Raw genomic sequence first — 19,918 nt, 5'->3', positions numbered from 1 at the left:
CAAACATTACCTCAAATTGCTCCCTCAAGGCATCCCTGATCCTTACAGCCCTGTGCTGGGCCCCTCTAATAGCCCTGGTCTCTGGCTGTTCAAATTCAGTCTCCAGGTGTTGAGCCTCCGAGGTCCATGCCTGAGTGAAGCTTTCACCCTTCTGTTCACAAATGTTATGGAGGGTACAGCACATGGATATAACCGTGGGGGATGTTGTCATCTGCCAGGTCCAGCTTCCCATACAGACAGCACAAGTGGCCCTTTAAATGGCCAAAAGCACACTCCAATGTCATTCTACACCGACTCAGCCTGTTGAACCGCTCCTTGCTGCTGTCAAGGCTTCCTGTGTAGGGTTTCATGAGCCACAGCATTAAAGGGTAAGCAGGGTCTCCAAGGATCACAATGGGCATTTTGACTTCCCCTATGGTGATCTTCTGGTCTAGGAAGAAAGTCCTGGCTTGCAGCTTCCTGAACAGGCTTGTATTCCGAAAGATGCGTGCGTCAAGCACCTTTCCGGACCAGCCTGCGTTAATGTCAATGAAATGCACACTGTGATCCACAAGCGCCTGGAGAACCACAGAGAAATACCCCTTCCAATTTATGTACTCTGAGGCTAGGTGGGTTGATGCCAGAATTGTAATGTGTCCCATCTATCGCCCCTCCACAGTTAGGGAAACCCATTTGTGCAAAGCCAGCCCCAATGTCATGCACGTTACCCATAGTCATGGTTCTTATGAGCAGGATGCGATTAATGGCCGTGCAAACTTGCATCAACATGATTCCAATGATAGACTTTCCCACTCCAAACTGGTTAGCGACTGATCAGTAGCTGTCTGGAGTTGCCAGCTTCCAGATTGCAATAGCCACCTGCTTCTCCACTGGCAGGGGAGCTCTCAGTCTCGTGTCCTTGTGCCGCAGGATGGGGGCGAGCTCAACACACAGTCCCATGAAAGTGGCTTTTCTCAACTGAAAGTTCTGCAGCCACTGCTCATCATCTCAGACTTGCAGGATGATGTGATCCCACCACTCAGTGCTTGTTTCCTGAGCCCAAAAGCAGCATTCCACGGTGGTGAGCATGTCTGTGAATGCCACAAGCAAACTCGTGTCATATGCGTTATGTGAGTCGACATTGGACTCTTCACTGTAGCTTAAGGAGTAACTCGACTGCAATTCGTGATGCGCTGGTGAGATCCATCAGCATATTCCTCAGCACATCGGGCTGCATTCCCGCAGACCAAAAAGGAAGAAAGAGCGCGCAGTACAAAAAACGTTGAAAGATGGTGCCAAATGTGAACGGAAGCATAGGGATTGCTGGGATGCGAAGTGATGCATCACAGGGCATTGGGACAGGATGCTCCCCTGCCCCCTTCCCAGATGCCACAGCACCAGTATCTTATACCAAGAAACAGCTGAGGCACATTATACTGCAACGCTGAGATGATCTAGGACTGCCTGATACAGGAGACAGCATGAGAGAGCGAGCGCGAGCTCAGTGTTCCTTTATATTATCTCTCACACAGAGAGACTAAGGGCAGGATGTGCCCCTTACTCATTACCTTACCCCTAAGGAATGAAATGAGACCTTCCATACACTGCCCCTTTTTGTTCATGCGCTCATCATTACCCTTGTCACTTCTCCCGTCACTGCCACTGCAGTCTGGGATCTCCCCAAACCTTCCCAGCTCTTTGCTAAAGGAAGCTCAGAGTCAACACAGTTTTCTCTTCTGCAAAAGGCTCTCATCGGACGTGGATCAACCATCTTGCACATCAGTGATTCTCCTTTCCAGAAGCTTGTGCAAGCAAAAATTGAGCCCAATTGTTCATGCAAGAAACATATGCAACAAGCATCCTCATTGTTCTGTGAGACAGGCCCTTGGAGAAACCATGGCTGGGGAAGGAAAGCATTGCAATACTTCAACCACAGAGCTAGAGCCTCAGTGAGTATCAATCAGTGGAGTTCCACTGCCATCGAGCTGTGCTGATTTACAGCAGCAGAGGATCTGGCCTGCAGACTGGAGAGAGTTAAAATTCAAATCTGGGAGAACACCCATGGGCAGAGGCAGCATGATTCTTGGGTTAAAAAGCAGCAACAATTGGATCTGAAGCCTGAGGAATGCAGATAGCTCTGTTAGTTTGTTTACTGCCTTCATCAACATGCAAACACCACATCAAATACTGAGGGGCTGCTTTGTTTCCCAGACAGGCGCCACCGGATACAATCACAAATAAATGTTGATGGTAACAACACTTGATATACTTAATGCTGTATAACTACAGCAAGTGGTAGCCAAGGCACTCAATTCCCTGACACTCCCAACCCTACATACAGGCACCTCACCCATTCTCCATGGAGTCTCAGCACCTGACTCTGTTTCTGTGCCAAGCCTGCTCCGTTGTGCACTTTTGCCCCATCACAAGATCTCCAGCACCAGGAACAAGAGCAGAAGGGGAGCGCTTCGGCCCAGATTCAGTAAGCATTTAGGCCATCTCATTGACGTTGAGGGAGCTTGAGCTTAAGTGCTTTGCTGCTTCCAGGGCTCCAGCAGCAGAATGGTTATGAAGCAGTTAGAATTACAGTTAGGAGCAGGGGAGATACGTGTGACCTTTAAAATGACAGACCCAGATGGCTGTACCGCTCCACTCCCTACACAACAGCTGCACAGCACACTGCATATGGCAACCCCTCATGACCATGAGGGAGCCCCCAATGCCCTGGCAGAGCTCTGGGGAAGGAGGGCAAGTGGCCAAGCGCTCATTTGTACTCGACAGGCACATGGCTCTCGGTGGTGAAGTTAGGCCCTTTCTTGTACAAGCTCCAAATTCATTCCTGATACAGACACACACGAAGTCCAGCAGGAGTCAGGTTTATTGCAAGATGCTAAAGAAGTGGGTGGCTGTGGAAAGGTTCCCACATATATTTTCTAGTGTCCCAAGGTAAACCTCTCTCCCTAAAGGAGGACAATACAATGATTGGTCCCCCTGTCTCTCAGGCTACCTGCAGAGCTATTACTGGGCCCTTTGCCCCGCCCCACTGCCCTGTCCTGCCCCAAGTCTTCGCTAGAACAGCCAGGGCAACCCCACAAATAGTACTTTAGGCACAAGGTGCATTATATAGAGAGCTAAGTACACATGTGATTTAATGCTGGAGGGGAGCGGTTTGTGGTAGATGGAGACAGGCTTCTCCTGCAAGAGCTGGCAAGATAGAGGCCCCAGCTGAGCCTTGTTTACTTCTTCCTGAAGAAAGAATAATTCTGTCACATCCAATTGCCTAAGAGCTTCTTCCTAGGAGGTGTTTGTTAGATCAATACTAGGGTGGCGCCGAGCTCCCATGGGTGCACGTGTGCCTGGGTACGCACAGAGCTACAGCAACCTGTGCAGGAGGGAGATCAGCCGGGCAGAGCTCTGCTGTGCATTTATCTAACGGAGGGAGAAGAGGAGGGATAATGCTCAAGTGGTGGTCCAAGTGAGTTAGGTCATAGTCTGTAATGTCAGGAGAGATTAGCCCTCAGGTATTTTATAATGTAGAGATGCAATGAAGATTCCCCCTTAAGCTCAGCTGGGCTGAAAGGTTTAGCTTACATCTGGGGACTGTTGGAGGTGAAGAAACAATACTGTTCACTATTATTCCCTTGATAATCTAACAAGTGAAAGGTAATAATAGCAGAGGCTGAAGTGGTGCTATTTACCACCAAACAATTTCCAACTCATTCATACAATGCCCCTGTGATGTGAATTGCCCCCGATCGCAGAGGAACAGAGCTAGAGGACACTAGCAAAAACAGTGCAAGCATTGACCTGAATTGCAAATAGCCATCTGACTCGACAATGCTCATACAGCTTTTGATTCACTACTCGTGAAGGGTCATGGGACTGGGTTGTTGTCACACACCCCCGTCTGGGGACTGGTGGTTAGTTGTCCAAATGCCCACACTCACACATGCCATGAAAGGTGTGTGAACCACAGAACAGCAGTTAGTAAGGACTCAGCCCAATGAGATTCATTCACCCAGTCAGGAAGTGCAACCACCGCCATGTGATTAACCACAGCCCACAAATACAGAAGAGCAAATAGTAATGAGAGCAGGTTGTGAACAACTCTTAGGTTGAAAATGGTTCGCACCAGCCCCAGTTCAGCAAGGTGCTTAAGCACATGCCTAACTTTAAGCAAGTCTCTCATTGATTTCAAGGCACATGCTTAAGTACCTTGCTGAATTAAGGCCACAGTCTGTAAGTGAAACCATGACAGCAGTGAACCTTTGCTTGAACGCGTTTACCAGATACAGAGCTCGGCGTTTCAAGCTGGAATTTGGCTTGGGAAAAACACTCTTATAAGAACAGGTTATTAAGAAAGGGCATTGAGGTGTCAGAAAACTAACTTCGATTTGTCTGAGCCTTTCAAAATTGCATTTCAAATATGCACCGTAGATTTTCTGCCCCCCCCCCATGCTAAGCTCCAAGACCCAGATCCTCAAAGATATTTTGATTTCAATGGAACCAAGGAGACTAAATACCTGTGAGCCTCTGAGCCAACACACAGCACTCAGGAAAGACTTGAGCCCAGATTATGTCGAGTATCTGGCTACTTTAACAGCTGTAAAAGCATGTAATGCAGGTACCCTACAGAACTTGACACCTTCATTTTGCATCTCCCAACTTGTGATCACTTAAGTGTGCAACCTGAAGTCCTAACCCTGAAAAGTCTTATGCCTAGTCCTTAAATATTACCTATGTGAGCAGCCCCTTGAATCTGATTGCCCAAATCCTCAGCTGATCCATTTACTTCCCTGGATCTACCCTAGTTTACACTCAGTTCCTAGTGCTCCTGGTTCTGCCCAGCTCTACTCAATTCCTTCTTCCCTTTCCCTGTGATAGTTTCCCTAAAAGATCCCTCTGCAGTTAGTTTTGAAGGGAGTTTCACTCCCCCAAGCAAACTGTTGTGCACTGCGGCTGGGGCAAACAGCCTCTGCCTTTCACAACACCCTGAGATGACTGCATGGGTGAATATATGCAGGCAGACGCACGGTGTCTAGAAGCGCACATCCCATGCTTCATCACTCAGAGCTCCTCCTGGGTTGCCTGTGAGAAATGAAAGCTTGCACCTGCCTAACAAATCCAGGCTGTGGTAGACAAGGGAAGAGGCCTATTACAAGTCAGGGAACCCTCACAGAGGATAGCTTTATAAGCAGGAGATAGCTGCTGGCACATGGAAGCTGCAGCAGGAGTGCCTCCGTTGATCTTGCCGTGGCAGTGTGGTGGGTGAGTGCATGTGTAATGAGTGTGGTGGGGCTCAGGCCAGTGGCTGGTGAAGAGGTGTCCATGTTTCCAAACACACCTTGCTCTAACCCACCACCCTCGCCAGCAGTCTCCACCAAGGGACCAACATCTGCATTGTGCATGGCCCTTGGAGGCTGAAATCCCCTTCCAGGGCTAGAGGCCAGCCTGAGCTGTGATACAGAGACAGGGGTTGGCATGAGGGGAGCCGGCATGCATAGAGAGGATCTTGCTGACCCGGACTGCGCTTTTCACCAGCAGCAAAAATCACTTCATTTAAGCACAGCAAACACTGAGGCCAAGATTGTCAAAGATGCCCTATTGGGACAAATGGGAGTTGGATGTCCCAATTCATTAGGGAACTTTGCGAGGGGCAGGGGCCTTTCTACCTGTAGCAGATAAGACACCAGCGTTAGAGAGGGCTTCACACAAACCCTTACGTAGGCCTTAGCCAGACTGCATGTTTGAATGAGACAGGCGGAATCCTAGCTCCCCTCCACCTCGAGGAGGGGGTCTGCAGACTCACCCCCATCATTAGCTTGGCCTAGTTCTGGCTGCTGCTAACTGACCAGAACAGCACTGTGCAGGGAGGGGCTGATGCTCAGTCAATACAGCAGGTGGAAGCAGTATGAGAAGTAGATTTGTTTTCTCCCTCCGATGAGCACAAGCCTCAATATTTGATGAGCCGAGAGGCTTTCTCCAGATCTTAGCAGGATGAGGCTCTGCGGTGGGAGCAGCTTGCCAGAGGGATGGCAGGAGGGGCTCGAATGCAGCACCTCACGAGCAGGAATGGGAGATGCTGAGCTGTCCCTTAGATAGAGGAGTCAGAAACATGATTTCTCTCACCCCCCACCCACCAGAGTATCCCACTTATTTCATTCCTACCAATTTCCTTCTCTCTGGCCCCTTCCTAGCTTTACTCATGCCCCTGGCTCTCTGGCCACACCATTTGGCCACCGGTAGCTTGGCACATGGACGATGCCCTCAACCCCCTCACTGTTTCTCCACCCATCTCTATCTCCCAACTCCTGTTCCCCTGTCCAGCCCCATGCCCACCCAGAGAGGGCACCCACAGACACATTCGGAGACATTATAGGCTCCCCAGAGAGGAGCTTTATTAAATGGAGCTGGTTACTTCAGCAGCCTAGATGAAACTAGATAAATCCATGGAGGATAGGTCCATCAATGTCTGTTTGTCAAGATGGGCAGGAATGGTGTCCCTAGCCTCTGTTTGCCATAAGCTGGGAATGGGCAACAGGGGATGGATCACTTGATGATTACCTGTTCTGTTCATTCCCTCTGGGGCACCTGGCATTGGCCACTGGGCTAGATGGACCTTTGGTCTCACCCAGGATGGCTGGCTGCTCTTATGGATGGCTACTTATCTAACTGCCATAAGAGAGAACCTGGCAGCTGGTAAAGCAATTGGTGACAATTGACAGCTGGAGGATTTCAGCCCCCCACACACACACACATACTCTCAGGCTAGGGGTCACCTCACCAGAGCCCAGGAGCCCAAGGGAAATCAGTGCTCAGCAGGAAGAAGAACTCAGGAATTATCAGTTGCTCAGATGGGTTAAATGAACATCACTCCATTGATTTCAACAGAGGTCGACCAAGTTCCACCAGCTGAGGATCAGGGCGATCCTGGACCTGTTGAAAGCTAGATTAGCAAGGAAGAGGAGAGAACACTACTCCCTTTCCCTTTGTTATGCCTCCTCCCCCCCAGAACTGGCCCTCGGCACCATACAGGAGATTGCACGGCTGGGCACAGCACTGCCTAGGAAGGGAGCTCTCATCACAGCCCATAATCCAGCCCTCAGACTAGAGAGGTTAGAATCAGCTTTGGGATCATGGGTCTAGTCAACACCAGGCTCACAGACCAGTCAGCTAGGCAAAGCTGGGAGACTGTCATGGTTAGACAAGAAAGGAGAGTCAAAGTGACAGACACCACTCAGTACTTTACTCCAGGGCCCTTCCCTCCTTCGCTCTGCCTGCCAAGCCACAGCTGGCTTCAGCTCAGAAGATTCTCTTCCATCATTGGGAAAGCTATGGGTAAGGCAACTTAATTCGGTAAGTAGAGAAAACATGCCCTCCGGGACCTGTGGTTCACATGGCTTCAGTGGCTGGTAATAGCCCACAATCCACAGCTTGGGATGTGCAGGGGCAGTCACGGGAGCTGAGCCCAGGCACAATGCGACTCAGAACAACAGCTCAGCCCTGCCCTTTTGCCTTCCTGGGGAAAGGGGCAAAGGGGAGAAGTTACAGCTCAAAATGCAAGGAGGGAAGCAGTGAGAATTAGCTCCTTCTGAAGGAGGTCCCATTCAGACCTGCTCTGCAGAGCTTGTGCTGACATCAGTCCCCTGACAGGAACCCCACAGTGTTTGGTGTCTGCAGTTTAGTCCCATCCACCTCCAGGGCTGGAGCTCACACCTTCCAGCTCCTGACCACTGCTTTGTCCATCAGGGCAGCATGTGCAGCTGGCCTATGCTTTATTCCCAAATACTCAGTATTCATGGAGCCAAAAGGCCCCAGCCATTCGACTGCACCTCAAGGTAGCCACTGGACCAGAGATTCCCCAAGGGGATTTCAGGAGCAGAGTGGAAGGAGGAAAGTTCCCACAGGTCACTAAGCCAGTTGCAAATTATGGCATCAGTGTTACAGGCCCAGGCCCCACTGTTATAGGAGTTATGTGATGTCAGAATCACATGGTTTTTAACTGACGCTAAGTTTCTAGCTTGCCTGGTTGCAAAGAAAGGCTTGAAAACACGATCCAAGTGTAACCACTGTCGTGAAACCTGCTTGAGTCTGCCAGCAGCCTGAGACAAGCTGGATCTGGCCCAGGGAGTTAGACCAGAAACCATTCTGCAACCCAAGGCCAGTTTCCAGATTCACCGATCATGATTCCCCCTTGCCTCTGAGTGCCCCTTTGCATCTGGGCACAATAACACCAAGATTACTGCTTCATTCCACCCCCGGCCAGCCCGGTTTAAAGACTCCACCACAATAGGTCTGATGTTACCTTAACCCTGGGCTGGTTTATTCTTCCACATAGGTGCTAACAGTCCTTGAAGGCCCCCCAAACATGACCCATTATCCCCACACACAATGCACCTAGCCCATAAGAGCCCTTTCACCCAGTCCAAGAACTCACCTACTATGCCAGCTCCGGTGAGCTCTACCACTCACAGCACTCCATGGCTCCCCACCTGTTCTTCTAGCCAAAACAGCCACCCCAGCTAGAGACCGCCACAGGCTTCCTCCTGACTTCTAAGCCTCTGCGTGGGGAAAATCACTAGACTGCCCCTCCACTAAGCTTCTCTCCTCACCCTCAGCCCTTTTCAGTCTCCTGGCCCAGGCTTTCTGCCTCAGCAGATTAGCCCCACTCCTGGTCTGCTGCCCTTAGCTTTCCCCCAGGGACTGCCTACAACCCCCTAATCACAGCTGTCTTCCTTTCATTCATTAGCCCTGTCAAGGTTCCTCCCCCACTCTGAACTCTAGGGTACAGATGTGGGGACCTGCATGAAAAACCTCCTAAGCTTATCTTTACCAGCTTAGGTCAAAACTTCCCCAAGGTACAAAATATTCCACCCTTTGTCCTTGGATTGGCTGCTACCACCACCAAACTAATACTGGTTACTGGGGAAGAGTTGTTTGGACACGTCTTTCCCCCAAAAATACTTCCCAAAACCTTGCACCCCACTTCCTGGACAAGGTTTGGTAAAAAGCCTCACCAATTTGCATAGGTGACCACAGACCCAAACCCTTGGATCTGAGAACAGTGAAAAAGCATTCAGTTTTCTTACAAGAAGACTTTTAATAAAAATAGAAGTAAAGAAATCCCCCCTGTAAAATCAGGATGGTAGATACCTCACAGGGTAATTAGATTCAAAACATAGAGAACCCCTCTAGGCAAAACCTTAAGTTACAAAAGATACACAGACAGAAATAGTTATTCTATTCAGCATAGTTCTTTTCTCAGCCATTTAAAGATATCATAATCTAACACGTACCTAGCTAGATTACTTACTAAAAGTTCTAAGACTCCATTCCTGGTCTATCCCCAGCAAAGACAGACTATAGACAGACCCACAGATCCTTTGTTTCTCTCCCTCCTCCCAGCTTTTGAAAGTATCTTGTCTCCTCATTGGTCATTTTGGTCAGGTGCCAGTGAGGTTACCTTTAGCTTCTTAACCCTTTACAGGTGAGAGGATTTTTTTCTCTGGCCAGGAGGGATTTTAAAGGGGTTTACCCTTCCCTTTATATTTATGACAAGCCCTAGGTGGCACCCCACCCTCTTAATCAGTTCAACCTGAGATGTAGCTGTGCTGGGGGGTGGGCGGCGGTGAGGGCCTACTTCACTTAAGGGGACAGCGGGGGGTGTTGAAACAATTTGTATAGCCAGGGTGCTGACAGCCATTGAACCAAACTGTAAACCCTGTATATGATGGAAACTACTTCAAGGCAGGGGGTGCAGAAGCACCCCCAGCACCTATGGGGGCCAGCCACCCTGTGAGAACTGGCAGCAATGCTAGGGATGTCAACAGAGCCACCCTGAAATCACCACTGCATGAGATCAGAACAGGGCCCCTTTGAGGGGGCTGTCTGCTAGCAAGCGAAGGATGGTGCGGTTGCATACAAAGGCCAGTGCATAGGCAAGGCATTCGGGCAGTGCGGCCCAGAAGAGCCTTGAAGCTCAGGACCCCGTCTCCGGAGCGTGGGTGGAAAGAGGATGTCAGTCTGAGGAGCAGATACTTTGGTCAGTAGCAGAATTCAAACCTGAACAGCTCCAGCTTTTCCCTCCCACTAGCATCCTCCTTCCACCCAGCTTCCATGTGTCCACTTGCCATTCCCTGCCCAGGATTCCTCCCCAACCTCCGACTACTGGAAACAACTGGACTCGATTCTCCTCTCACACCTGACTTGCACTGGGGTGAGTGAGAAGAGACTCAGGTCCTTGCAGCATTGGAGGAGGAGACACCCTGGCCTGGGGTGGGCCTGACAACTTAGAATCACATGGCCCAGAAGAGGACAAGCTGCAGGGGTGCTGCTCTTCACCAAGAGGAACCAGAAGGGAAACACGAAGAATTTTGAAACCAACAGGGTGCTGGGACGTGCAGCTGTGACCTCGGTTACCTGAAGACTTTGGCTCATCATATCGATGGCATTTGCATCCTTGGTCAGTTGCAAGTCACCCGTAGCTTCTCGGTGGCTCTCTCATGTATTCTACGTGTGAGTGTGAAGATCACCAGCAGCGGGAAGGAACATGCTGCTAAAATCACCATAGCACACTCCTTTGACTTTACTTGAGAGAGGGCGGCTCAGAGCAGCTGAGGAGCTGGCTCAGCACTTTGAAGCAAACTGGTAACCAGAACCCTGACTGCTCAGAACATGGCTTGTATGCACACCCAAATTATGGTCAAAGTATAGCTAGTAACTGTGGCAGCTGAGCCCAAGTGGCCCTTGCCAGTGACCAAGACTGGCCAATCTGCCTGCGTCGCAGCTCTCTGGGCAGTGAGAATCCCACAGTGCCCTCCTGTGTACATGTCCGCTTGCTACTTTCCCGGTGCTGAGGCATTCTGGGATAGATTTTTCCCAGGATGCACTGAGACAAGCAGGTAGCATGGAAGAGGTGGGCTCACACACACAGTCAGACACGTGGCTGTGCGGTGAAAAGCTGCCGTGTGAACACCACTCAGCTGTCTGTTGGAATGGGGTCAGATCTCAGAGGAGAAGTAATGGGGGGGCTGTGTAAACATGGCTGTGCTCTCGGCCCAGAGAGGACAGAAGGCTGAGATTTGCAAAGCTGCCTATAAGAGTTGGGTGCTAATCGCCATTCAAACTAATGGGAACAGAGGGGCCAATCCTTGGAGTCCTTTGACAGTCACAGCCTTTGAATTGACAATGGGTTTGTGCTGCTGTGAAGGGAGAAGGCTGCTCCATTGAACAGGGCAGCAACCGGAGGAGGGACTAGCTCCTGCTTCTTCTCAAGGCATCAGAGGCCCTGAAGTCCATGATGGCCTGATCATCCCTTGCCCTTGGTTTGAGGCTCTTTGTAGGGGGCAACTCTCCCCGTTTCCCTTTTCCAGTCAGCAACCCTAGGTGATGCTAACACAGCTACAGCCCACCAAGCCCCACCCCATCATCTCTCCAGGCTAGCCTTTAGATCACCTGCATCGGCTGCCAGGCTGCACACCCAGGCCACGCTGCTAGCAAAACGTGCTGCATGATTGTCAACACAGCAAGGCAGCCACCATCTCTTTCCAAACACCCCACCAATGGATGCAAGGGAGAATGCTGGCAGCTGAGGAAGACAAAAGGCAGAGGGCATTGTCTCTTTAAGACATCACTCCCCATCCATCACTTTCCTGGAGCCAAGGCACTGCCCTCATTTCAGGCTGGGCTAGAGGGAGGCCAGGCCCCAGAAGTAGCAGAATGATGCCCAAATCTCCTAATGGAGCTTGACAGCAGAGGGATTAAAAGCACAAGTGCAGCACCCAGAAAGCAGTGAGTGAGATCCCACCCCTGCCCCTGCATCCAGCTTCTTCTTTTAAAGAGCTGAACCAGAAAATAAACCTTTTGGCAGGGAATGAAAAAAAAACCCAACAGTGATTAAAGAGCACTGAAGAGGAGAAGATGGGTCTGGGGGAGGGAGGAGGAAGAGAAAAGAGGTCTGTATGAAACAAGGAGATCTATGGAACGGGAGGGTGAAAGACCTACTTGCCAGGGGCCTATGTGAAAGGCAGGTCTGTGAACAAGAGTCCAGTGGGCATATATATACACTGTATACACATAGACATAGACTCTTGCCTGTTTGCTCCAATCCCACCCATGCCATGCACTTAATAGTTACATTTCACATGCAACCATTCTACACCCACTTTCATTCCACTCCCAGTCTTTCCAACCCCCTGCCTCCCCCCGCACCTATTCCACTTTGTTTTGCATTTACACACACACACACACACCTTCATTCCACATGCACAAGACACCTCCCTCAAACTAAATAGAGAGCTACTCAGCTGGCACCTGTATCCCTGCACCCCATGGCCATGCCGTCCCCTGGTATCTATGCCCATTTCCAGACATGCCTTCCAAATGCAAACAGAACGTAAAGCAATGCAATGGTGCCTTCCAGAGTCTTCAGCCAATGGCTTGGAGAGGCGTGAACTCCCCTAGCCTCCACTAAACGCACTGGAGTGGCAACTCAGGTGACACTTTAGCTGTTCCATGGCTGATCATTTTAGCAGATGGACTGGAGAAGGGATAGTAGAACCGCTCGGGGGGATGAAATGGCTGCAGGGAAGGAAGTGTCGAGGGAAGAAGAGGTGATACGAAGATGGGGAGAAACAGAGAAAAGAGCCTGGGGAAGGAGGAGGAGAAGCAAAGGGCTGAAACAGTGGTGGGGCAAAGGGGGCGATGGATTTTCTCCCATCTGACATGGAGCGTGACCATGAAGAACTTTACAATAATGAACCTAGGCCCAGACCCTCAAAGGAATTTAGGCGCCTAACCCCCCTTGAAACAAAGGGCTCCTGCGGCTGCCCTCTGCAGCTGCTGGGATTCGAACTCATACGCCAGAAGTGCAGGAACACTGAAGCCCTTGCAGCACCAACCCCTTTGTGCGGTAGCTCGCAGCTGCTGCAGCACCAGCCTTTCCCAGCAGGAGTCACTGTCGGGAACGGTGCCAGAGCACTGGCTTGCGGGGGTCATGTGTTCCCAGTGTCTGATGCCAGACCACATTGGCAGGAATAACGGAGACGTGCTGAATGTGGAGCTCTGTGCCACGGCAGTTCCTGCCCCACTCATTAGGGGTCAGTCTAGGGACGGCTGCAGGAATGCTAGCATTGGAGGAGCTCGCAGCTCCGGCCATCCCAGCCTTGCTCATTGTAAGCTCCCTGGGAGTTTAGAGCTAGCTACTGCACTCCCAGCCCTGCAGTGTGGAATGACCATGAGCCTACTCCACTCGCCACCATCCTGTTCCCTGCATTAGAGAAAGGGAGGTGGAGTAAATAGATCAGCACGGCTTGTCCCCTTGCTTAGAGCCAGCTCCATGCACTCAGAGCCCCAGGACACAGCCCCAGCTCTGGGGCACTGCATTGTGCTGGAACGCCCGGGGACTCCACCCCACTGCACTCAGTATCTACCCCAGAGCCCCTGCCCTGGCTGTCAGTGTGACACTGCCCCATCCTGGGCGCCCCAGCTCTCTCAAGACCCTGCGTCGCCTGCTCAAACATCCACTTAAGCTGTTAAGCTTGATCACTAAGTAGCTGGGTTTTGTGGCCATCTGTACCCCCCCACCCTCTTAGACGAGATCGGCGGCTGGAGGCCTGTGCTCCCTCTGAACCTGCTTGGCCACGTGCCAACTCACAACAGGCTCTAGCCCCTAAATCCAGGCACCCTCCACCAGATATTTCCCCTGCCATGTGAACTGCAGGATGGGGGGAGGTAACTCCCTGCCAGACCCCATCTCCCTCTCCCATGTTCTTCCCCCAGCCACGCTGTGAACAGGGTAGGGTGGGGAAGTGCAGCAGCGAAGGGCTGAGCTGAAAAGCCGCCAGCTCTCTGCACTTGGTATTTGTCAGCTGCTGCAGCTCTTTGTTAAGCTGAAATGAGCTGTCATTTCTCAGCCTCGTCCTGCCCATGCCAAATGCTTTCTGACAGGCCATTTAAAACCCAAAGTGCTTCCATTTACAGTCTCTGCAAGGGAACTGGTGCCTGCCACGGCCAACCCCCCCAGCACATGTACAGAGCAATGCCTCCCACCCTTCCCACTGCCCAGAGCCCTGGCACTTCCCCAGCCCTGCCAGCTTGCAGCACATCTGGGCAGACGGCTACGTATGCCTTGATCTATTACCCCTCACCTATTCCACATCAGGAGATACCAGGTGAGGGCGGTGCTGTATTCATTCTGATGGAATACGTGGGCACAAAGAGTCACAGGTGTTAAAATGACTAAAACAGTCCAACATTAAACAGGGTTAAACAAGGTTCAGGGTTTGGTGTACAGAGACCTCTGCCTGCTTCATGCCAGGGCAAACGCTCCCTTAAAAATTTTTTTAACCTTTGATTAAAGATACAGAAAAGGAGGAACAACAGTTAAAGCATTAGAGATGGAAATATTAAGTGAGGCTTTTATTTTAATAACATCCCTTGTTCCTTTTCCCTTTAGCTGGAGAGAGTCTTTAGAGAGAAACCCTCCTGGTCTGACAGTCTCTTGGATGGTATCAAAGATGGCAATAACTGTCCTGCTCAGGGAAGAGAGCAGCAGTTAGTTGAAATGGGCTGGAGTTGCTGCTGTTGGTAAAGTCTGATCCCTAGAAGACACGGTCCCTGGTATTGATTCTCAATGCTGGCAAAGCACAGGCCCAGCACAGGGATGGGGCCACTTAGACCTGGCAAACTTGTACCAGCATTGGGCTGTATAGGGCATTGCTTTTAGCTGCCTCTCTGGTCACAGGTTCACAGCAGTGTTGCAAAATACATAGTCTTGGTTGGCTAAGCCAGACTCTCATTAGACAGAAGGAAGGAGGAGGATAGAAAAGAGAAGAAATAAGGTAAGGATGGAAAAGGACACATGGGGGGAGGAGAGATGAAGTCTCACATCCCAGGTGTTGTTTGGGATTCAGCTGGAGATGGTGGAGGTGGCCATGTCATCTGGGTCCCTCTCTCTGGCCCCTTCAGGCCAGGACATCTCTCAGGCTCAGGATGACGAAGGTCCGGGATCCCAGAAACCACTGGGAATGGCAACTATCATGGTGAAGCTCACTCCTTCCTTCTCTCCCCCATTTCAGTCAGCCAGCAGCCTGGGCACCAGCTTTCCCCCTCTGCTCATTCTCCTCTCAAAGTCTCTGATTTTAAGGGACCCACAAGGGGAGTGCTGGGTGGAAGAATAGCCCATCCCCACATTGTTTTGTCCACCTAACATCTGACACACCAATTTTGGTCCATTGATTTCTGACCCCCACTTCTTTTGTTTATCAGGTCTGATCCCAGCACAGTCCCCAAGTTCTCACCAGGCCTTTTTGTTTGGACTGACTCAGTCAGTACGTCTCCCTTTTCTACCTTTTCCCATCAACATTAATCACCCTCAGTTACTGGGACACCTTAGGAACCTACGTGCACTTTTCACAGCAGCGCTCACAATCAGGGCACAGTCGTAGGCCTAATTGTCACAACAGAGGGCATCAGCCATTTTCTTCCCTGTGATGGCACCCCTGCTTGTAACCTATCCAGCTACCCCAACCTGGGGTAGGGAGAAGACCATGTGCCCACGCTGGCCACAGCATCAGCGCTGCTCCCAGCATCTCCCCTCCCTGGGCACTTGATAGCAAGACAGGGAGAGCTCAGTGCATCCCAACCGCCACCCACCCTGCTCCAGGGCACCTGCTCTAGAGAAGGAAGGACGCCTTTGGCCACTAGCAATTAGGACAACGTAGGCCCCTCATCAGCACCAGCCCAAGCCCAACACCAGTATGGGCAGAGCTGCTGCCTCTCCTCTCTCTAGCTCATCCCAAGTGATGGGAGCGGGGAAGAAGACAGGCTATCCTCCTCCAAGCCCCAGATAGTCTCTCTATTCGAGGACAACTGACAGGCAGGCAGTGTAACCTAGTGGATAGAGCACTGGCCCAGGACTCAGGAGCCCAGGGTTCTATTACTGGCTCAGCCACTGACCTGCTTGGCCAGTCACTTCAGCTCTGTGCCTCAGTTTCCCTCCACCCTGCCTGGTCGACCTGTGGCTTTTGTACTGGTATAACTACTTCAGTTAGGAGTTACTGTTACACAGATACCAGAACAAGCCCTAGAGTGGATACAGTTACACCAGCATAAAAAGGTGCCTTGCAGCAGTACAGTTCATCCCTGTCCTATGCAGGAATTAGCCATACCAATGTAAGCACAGTACAGCTCTGCACACATTAGGAGCTGCACTATTTTAAATGCACCAGAGAGATAAAGTAGTATGATGCATGGGTGTAAACGAGGCCCCTCCAGCCAGGGGCTCTCGCTGGGTGTGTCCAGCACCCAGCACAACCGGGCCTCCGGGGGCGATTATAGCAGCCAATATGGCACCGGGCAGTGCACCGACTCCCCACCCCCAGTCTCTCCTATTCCGGGCCAAGTGACAGCAGGCCGGGGAGGCACCTGGCTGATCTATTGTAGGGCCCCATCGAAACAGACAGACGCAGTGAACTGTGACCCCACCCATCGCTGCAGTCCATTAGCCACTCCCTTGGAGCACATACCTCGCTGACGTTTGCCTCACCCTGGCTTTTAGGGAAAGCCAGAGCAAGGGGGAATGCTATGCTGCAGTTCCACTTTGAATACACTTTAAACATTTTTTCCCTCTCTCCTGGGAGCCCTGGTTCAATAATCCCCGCTTGCTGCAGTCGCACCTGTTAGTGACTGGGGCACTGGCTCAGCCCAGGGTCGCCCACTGCTGAGTTCAGGCTGACGTGTCACCATGTGCTCAGAGCGGAGCGCCTGGGACAGAGACGATTGCAGAACAATTTGTTCTCTTCACATCACTACCAGCAGGAAAGCTCTGCAGCGGGCACTTAGCTGGTGCTGCACCTCAGCTGCTGACCCACTCAGTCTCATTATGCATTACTTGCCAAGTCCAGCCCTTCAACAGCCGGATGACGGCGATGCGCAGGGGGCAACCGTGGCCCACCATACAGTGCAGTCCTGTGACCAGCAGGACTGATGTGGGCACAGCCCATTGTTCCATAGATTGGGGGTGAGGGGGCTGCATTTTAGCCTGTTGTACACGGTTTGTTTCAGGCTGTGACATTGTCTAATTAAAATATAACCATTCAAATCATTATTTCTACCACTGTTATATAATTGCAATGAATCTTATACGAAGTATAATACATGGCCAGAAAGGGTTAAACAGCTTGCAGGTTGAATGGTGCAAAGGCCCACCCAAAGGCCATGTTAGAAAGGTATGTGAATGGTAATGAACTTTGAAATGCAAACCTATATTGTTAGAACTGATACTAATTGTGTGTAGCTTAGAAGCTAGCCATGTAAACAGACAATTCCTCTCTGTCACTATAATTCTTAATTCAGAGATCAAAAGGGAACAACAACATTCAGATGAATCTTGGGTGAAATAATGTCATTGTCTATAGGTCTCTTAAAAGTTTGTGATAAACTGCCTAATGAATAAATTACCCTATGTTGATTTGTGTAACTAATTACCGCTGGTGTTTAGAAAACAGAAGGTTACATCAAAAGCCTATTGTTTACCCAGGACTGTGTGGTCAAGTGGATGCTAGAACACTGTACAAAAGACCCTTGGTCCTGATCCTGTTAATCTCTGATCTGCTGGATGCTTCAGCAGGGGAAGCTTAAGACACCAGGTTGGGATTCCAGTGCTGACTGGTCCACTCTGAATATGATATTTGGACATTGAAGTATAACCTATAAACTATTTCTGAAAACTCTTTACAACTACAAAGCTCACCATCTCTGCTATGTACCTGAATCTCAAGAATTAAACTCCTGGCTGTTTAACCATACTCTTTTCTTTTTAAATAAAGTTTAGTTTAGGTAATAAGAATTGGCTGTGTGTGTGTGTGTATTTGGGTAAAATGGAATATTCATTAAGCCGGGAGGTAATGTGTCTGATCGATCCTTTGGGAGTGGTAGAAACTTTTCTTTTATAGGATGAAATACGATTTTCAGAAATCATCATATTTGACTTGGGTAGCTGGATGGAGGCTTGAGGCTGGATCACTTTAAGGGAACAGTGTTACTGACTTCTGAATAACCAGTGAGGTAATAAAGTATTGAATTTTGCCCCAGCTTTGGGGTTTGCCTGCCCCATTCTTTACAGTTCACCCTAATTGAGTGACCAGAGCTGGCCTGCACTGGGACCCCAGCAACCCAGGCTGTCGGAGGAACAGTGGCAGGGAATCCCAAGACAAGAGCTTTAATCCCCACAGCTGAATCGCAGCTTGTTAGTGTCTTGGCACAGGGTAGGGATGATCCAGCTGAGAAAACCCCCTGCCAGCTGCAGGGGATGGGTAAGGGGACAGGTAAGGGGACCCACCCCAGGAGCTCAACCTGCAGGAGTCACTTATGCAAAGACTGTATCAGCCTAACCGCAGAGGAGGCTGGGCCTGGAGCTGTGAGTGGATGAGCAGTGCTGGGGAGCTATACAGACTGGCTGATAGCAGTAGTAGGTTAGTATAGCTCAGCCATGCAGCACATCCCACCTCTCTGCACCTAGTGAGCCTGCAAAGCTGGGCTGCACATCCCAGGAGAACAGCCTCCCTGGCCTTCCAGCCGCAGCCCCCACCCCCAAACACGGCACTGCGTGGATACAAGGAGTCACTGCACAGGAAGAGCATCACAGGGAGCTAGCCCTCCAAATCACCGTGCTATTCTAACTTGGTGGGAAAGGGGTGATCAACTCCTAGTGCAGACTGCAAGCTGGTTTCCCCAGCCCCTGCAGCGCTTGGGACAGTAGCAGCAGCAGATTAGAGGTGGTCAAAGCAGAAGACAGGGAATCCATGATTCTTGAATTGACAGTAGAACCTAGAGGCCCCAACCACAGTCAGAGGCACTGTACAGACTGGCCCTATCTTGAAGAGTTTAGAATCTAACTAGACAATGCAGACAAATGGGGATGGGGACTGGCGCTCAGAGGTGAAGTAGGGTCAGTAACAGAGCTGGGAATAAAATAGGTCTCCAGAGTGCCAGGCCAGGGTCTCATCCACTAGGCCAGGGGTTCTCAACCTTTTACTTTCTGAGACCAACCCCCCCCCGCACACACATGCTATAAAAATTCCACAGCCCAGCTCTGCCACGACTGTTTTTCTGCACATAAAAGACAGGGCCGGTGTTAGGGGGTAGCAAGCAGGGAAATTGTCTGGGGCTCCACGCTACAGGGAGCCCTGTGAAGCTAAGTTGCTCAGGCTTCGGCTTCAAACACCCAGGTGACAGGGCTTGGAGCTCTGGGCTTCAGCCCCAGGCGGTGAGGCTATGGCTTTCTGCCCTGGGCCCCAGTAAGTCTAATGCCAGCCCTGCTTGGCAGACCCCCTGAAACCTGCTTGTGGGCCCCGAACCCCTGGTTGAGAACCACTGCACTAGGTAGTCCAGGCTCTGCTAAAGAATTTCTGTGACTTTAGGCAAATTGCTTCACTGTTCTGTTTCTCAGTTTCCTCATCTGCAAAACATAAAAATCCCTTCCTTCCCAGGACACTGAGTGTTACTACAGAAATAGCCATGAAGAGTCCTAGCCAGCAGGTGCTAAAGAAATACAAAGTATTTTTATCTCCTCTCCTCCCCACCCCCCATTGTTCCCAGTGAGTTTTGTGGACCGCCAGACTCAATCATGGACTAACATTTCCAGTGCTTTATCAGGGAATCCAGACCATATTTCCAGGGGTTTTACCCTACCAGCAGACACATTTTGACCTCCCTAGAAAGGTTCCAGGGACCAGAAAGGGTAGATCACAGGAAAAACTGCTCTCGCATTTCTGGACAGAAATTCCAAGCTGAGCTGAGAGCTTTGGCCCTTTGAACTTAGCAAATTGTTCAGGTTTAATTAAATCCCACTCCCTTCCCCAGCAGCTGCAGCCCACTTATCTCAAATCTGTCATTAAGCTGCTGATAACCTTACAGAGGAGAAGGGTAACCAGACAAA

The 19,918-nt window shown here is 50.7% G+C and overlaps 1 protein-coding gene across 1 annotated transcript in view; it reads right to left on the bottom strand.

Annotated features, from left to right (window-relative positions):
* Window positions 1-19,918, bottom strand: part of FAM163A (family with sequence similarity 163 member A) — a 100,768-nt gene that overhangs the window by 80,260 nt on the left and 590 nt on the right. The window lies entirely within an intron of this gene.

The sequence above is a fragment of the Lepidochelys olivacea genome (assembly GCF_965140295.1).
Source record: "Lepidochelys olivacea isolate rLepOli2 genome assembly, chromosome: 8".
Taxonomy (NCBI): domain Eukaryota; kingdom Metazoa; phylum Chordata; order Testudines; family Cheloniidae; genus Lepidochelys; species Lepidochelys olivacea.
The sequence above is the reverse complement of the archived record's forward strand: the minus strand, read 5'-3'. Positions and strand labels throughout refer to the sequence as shown.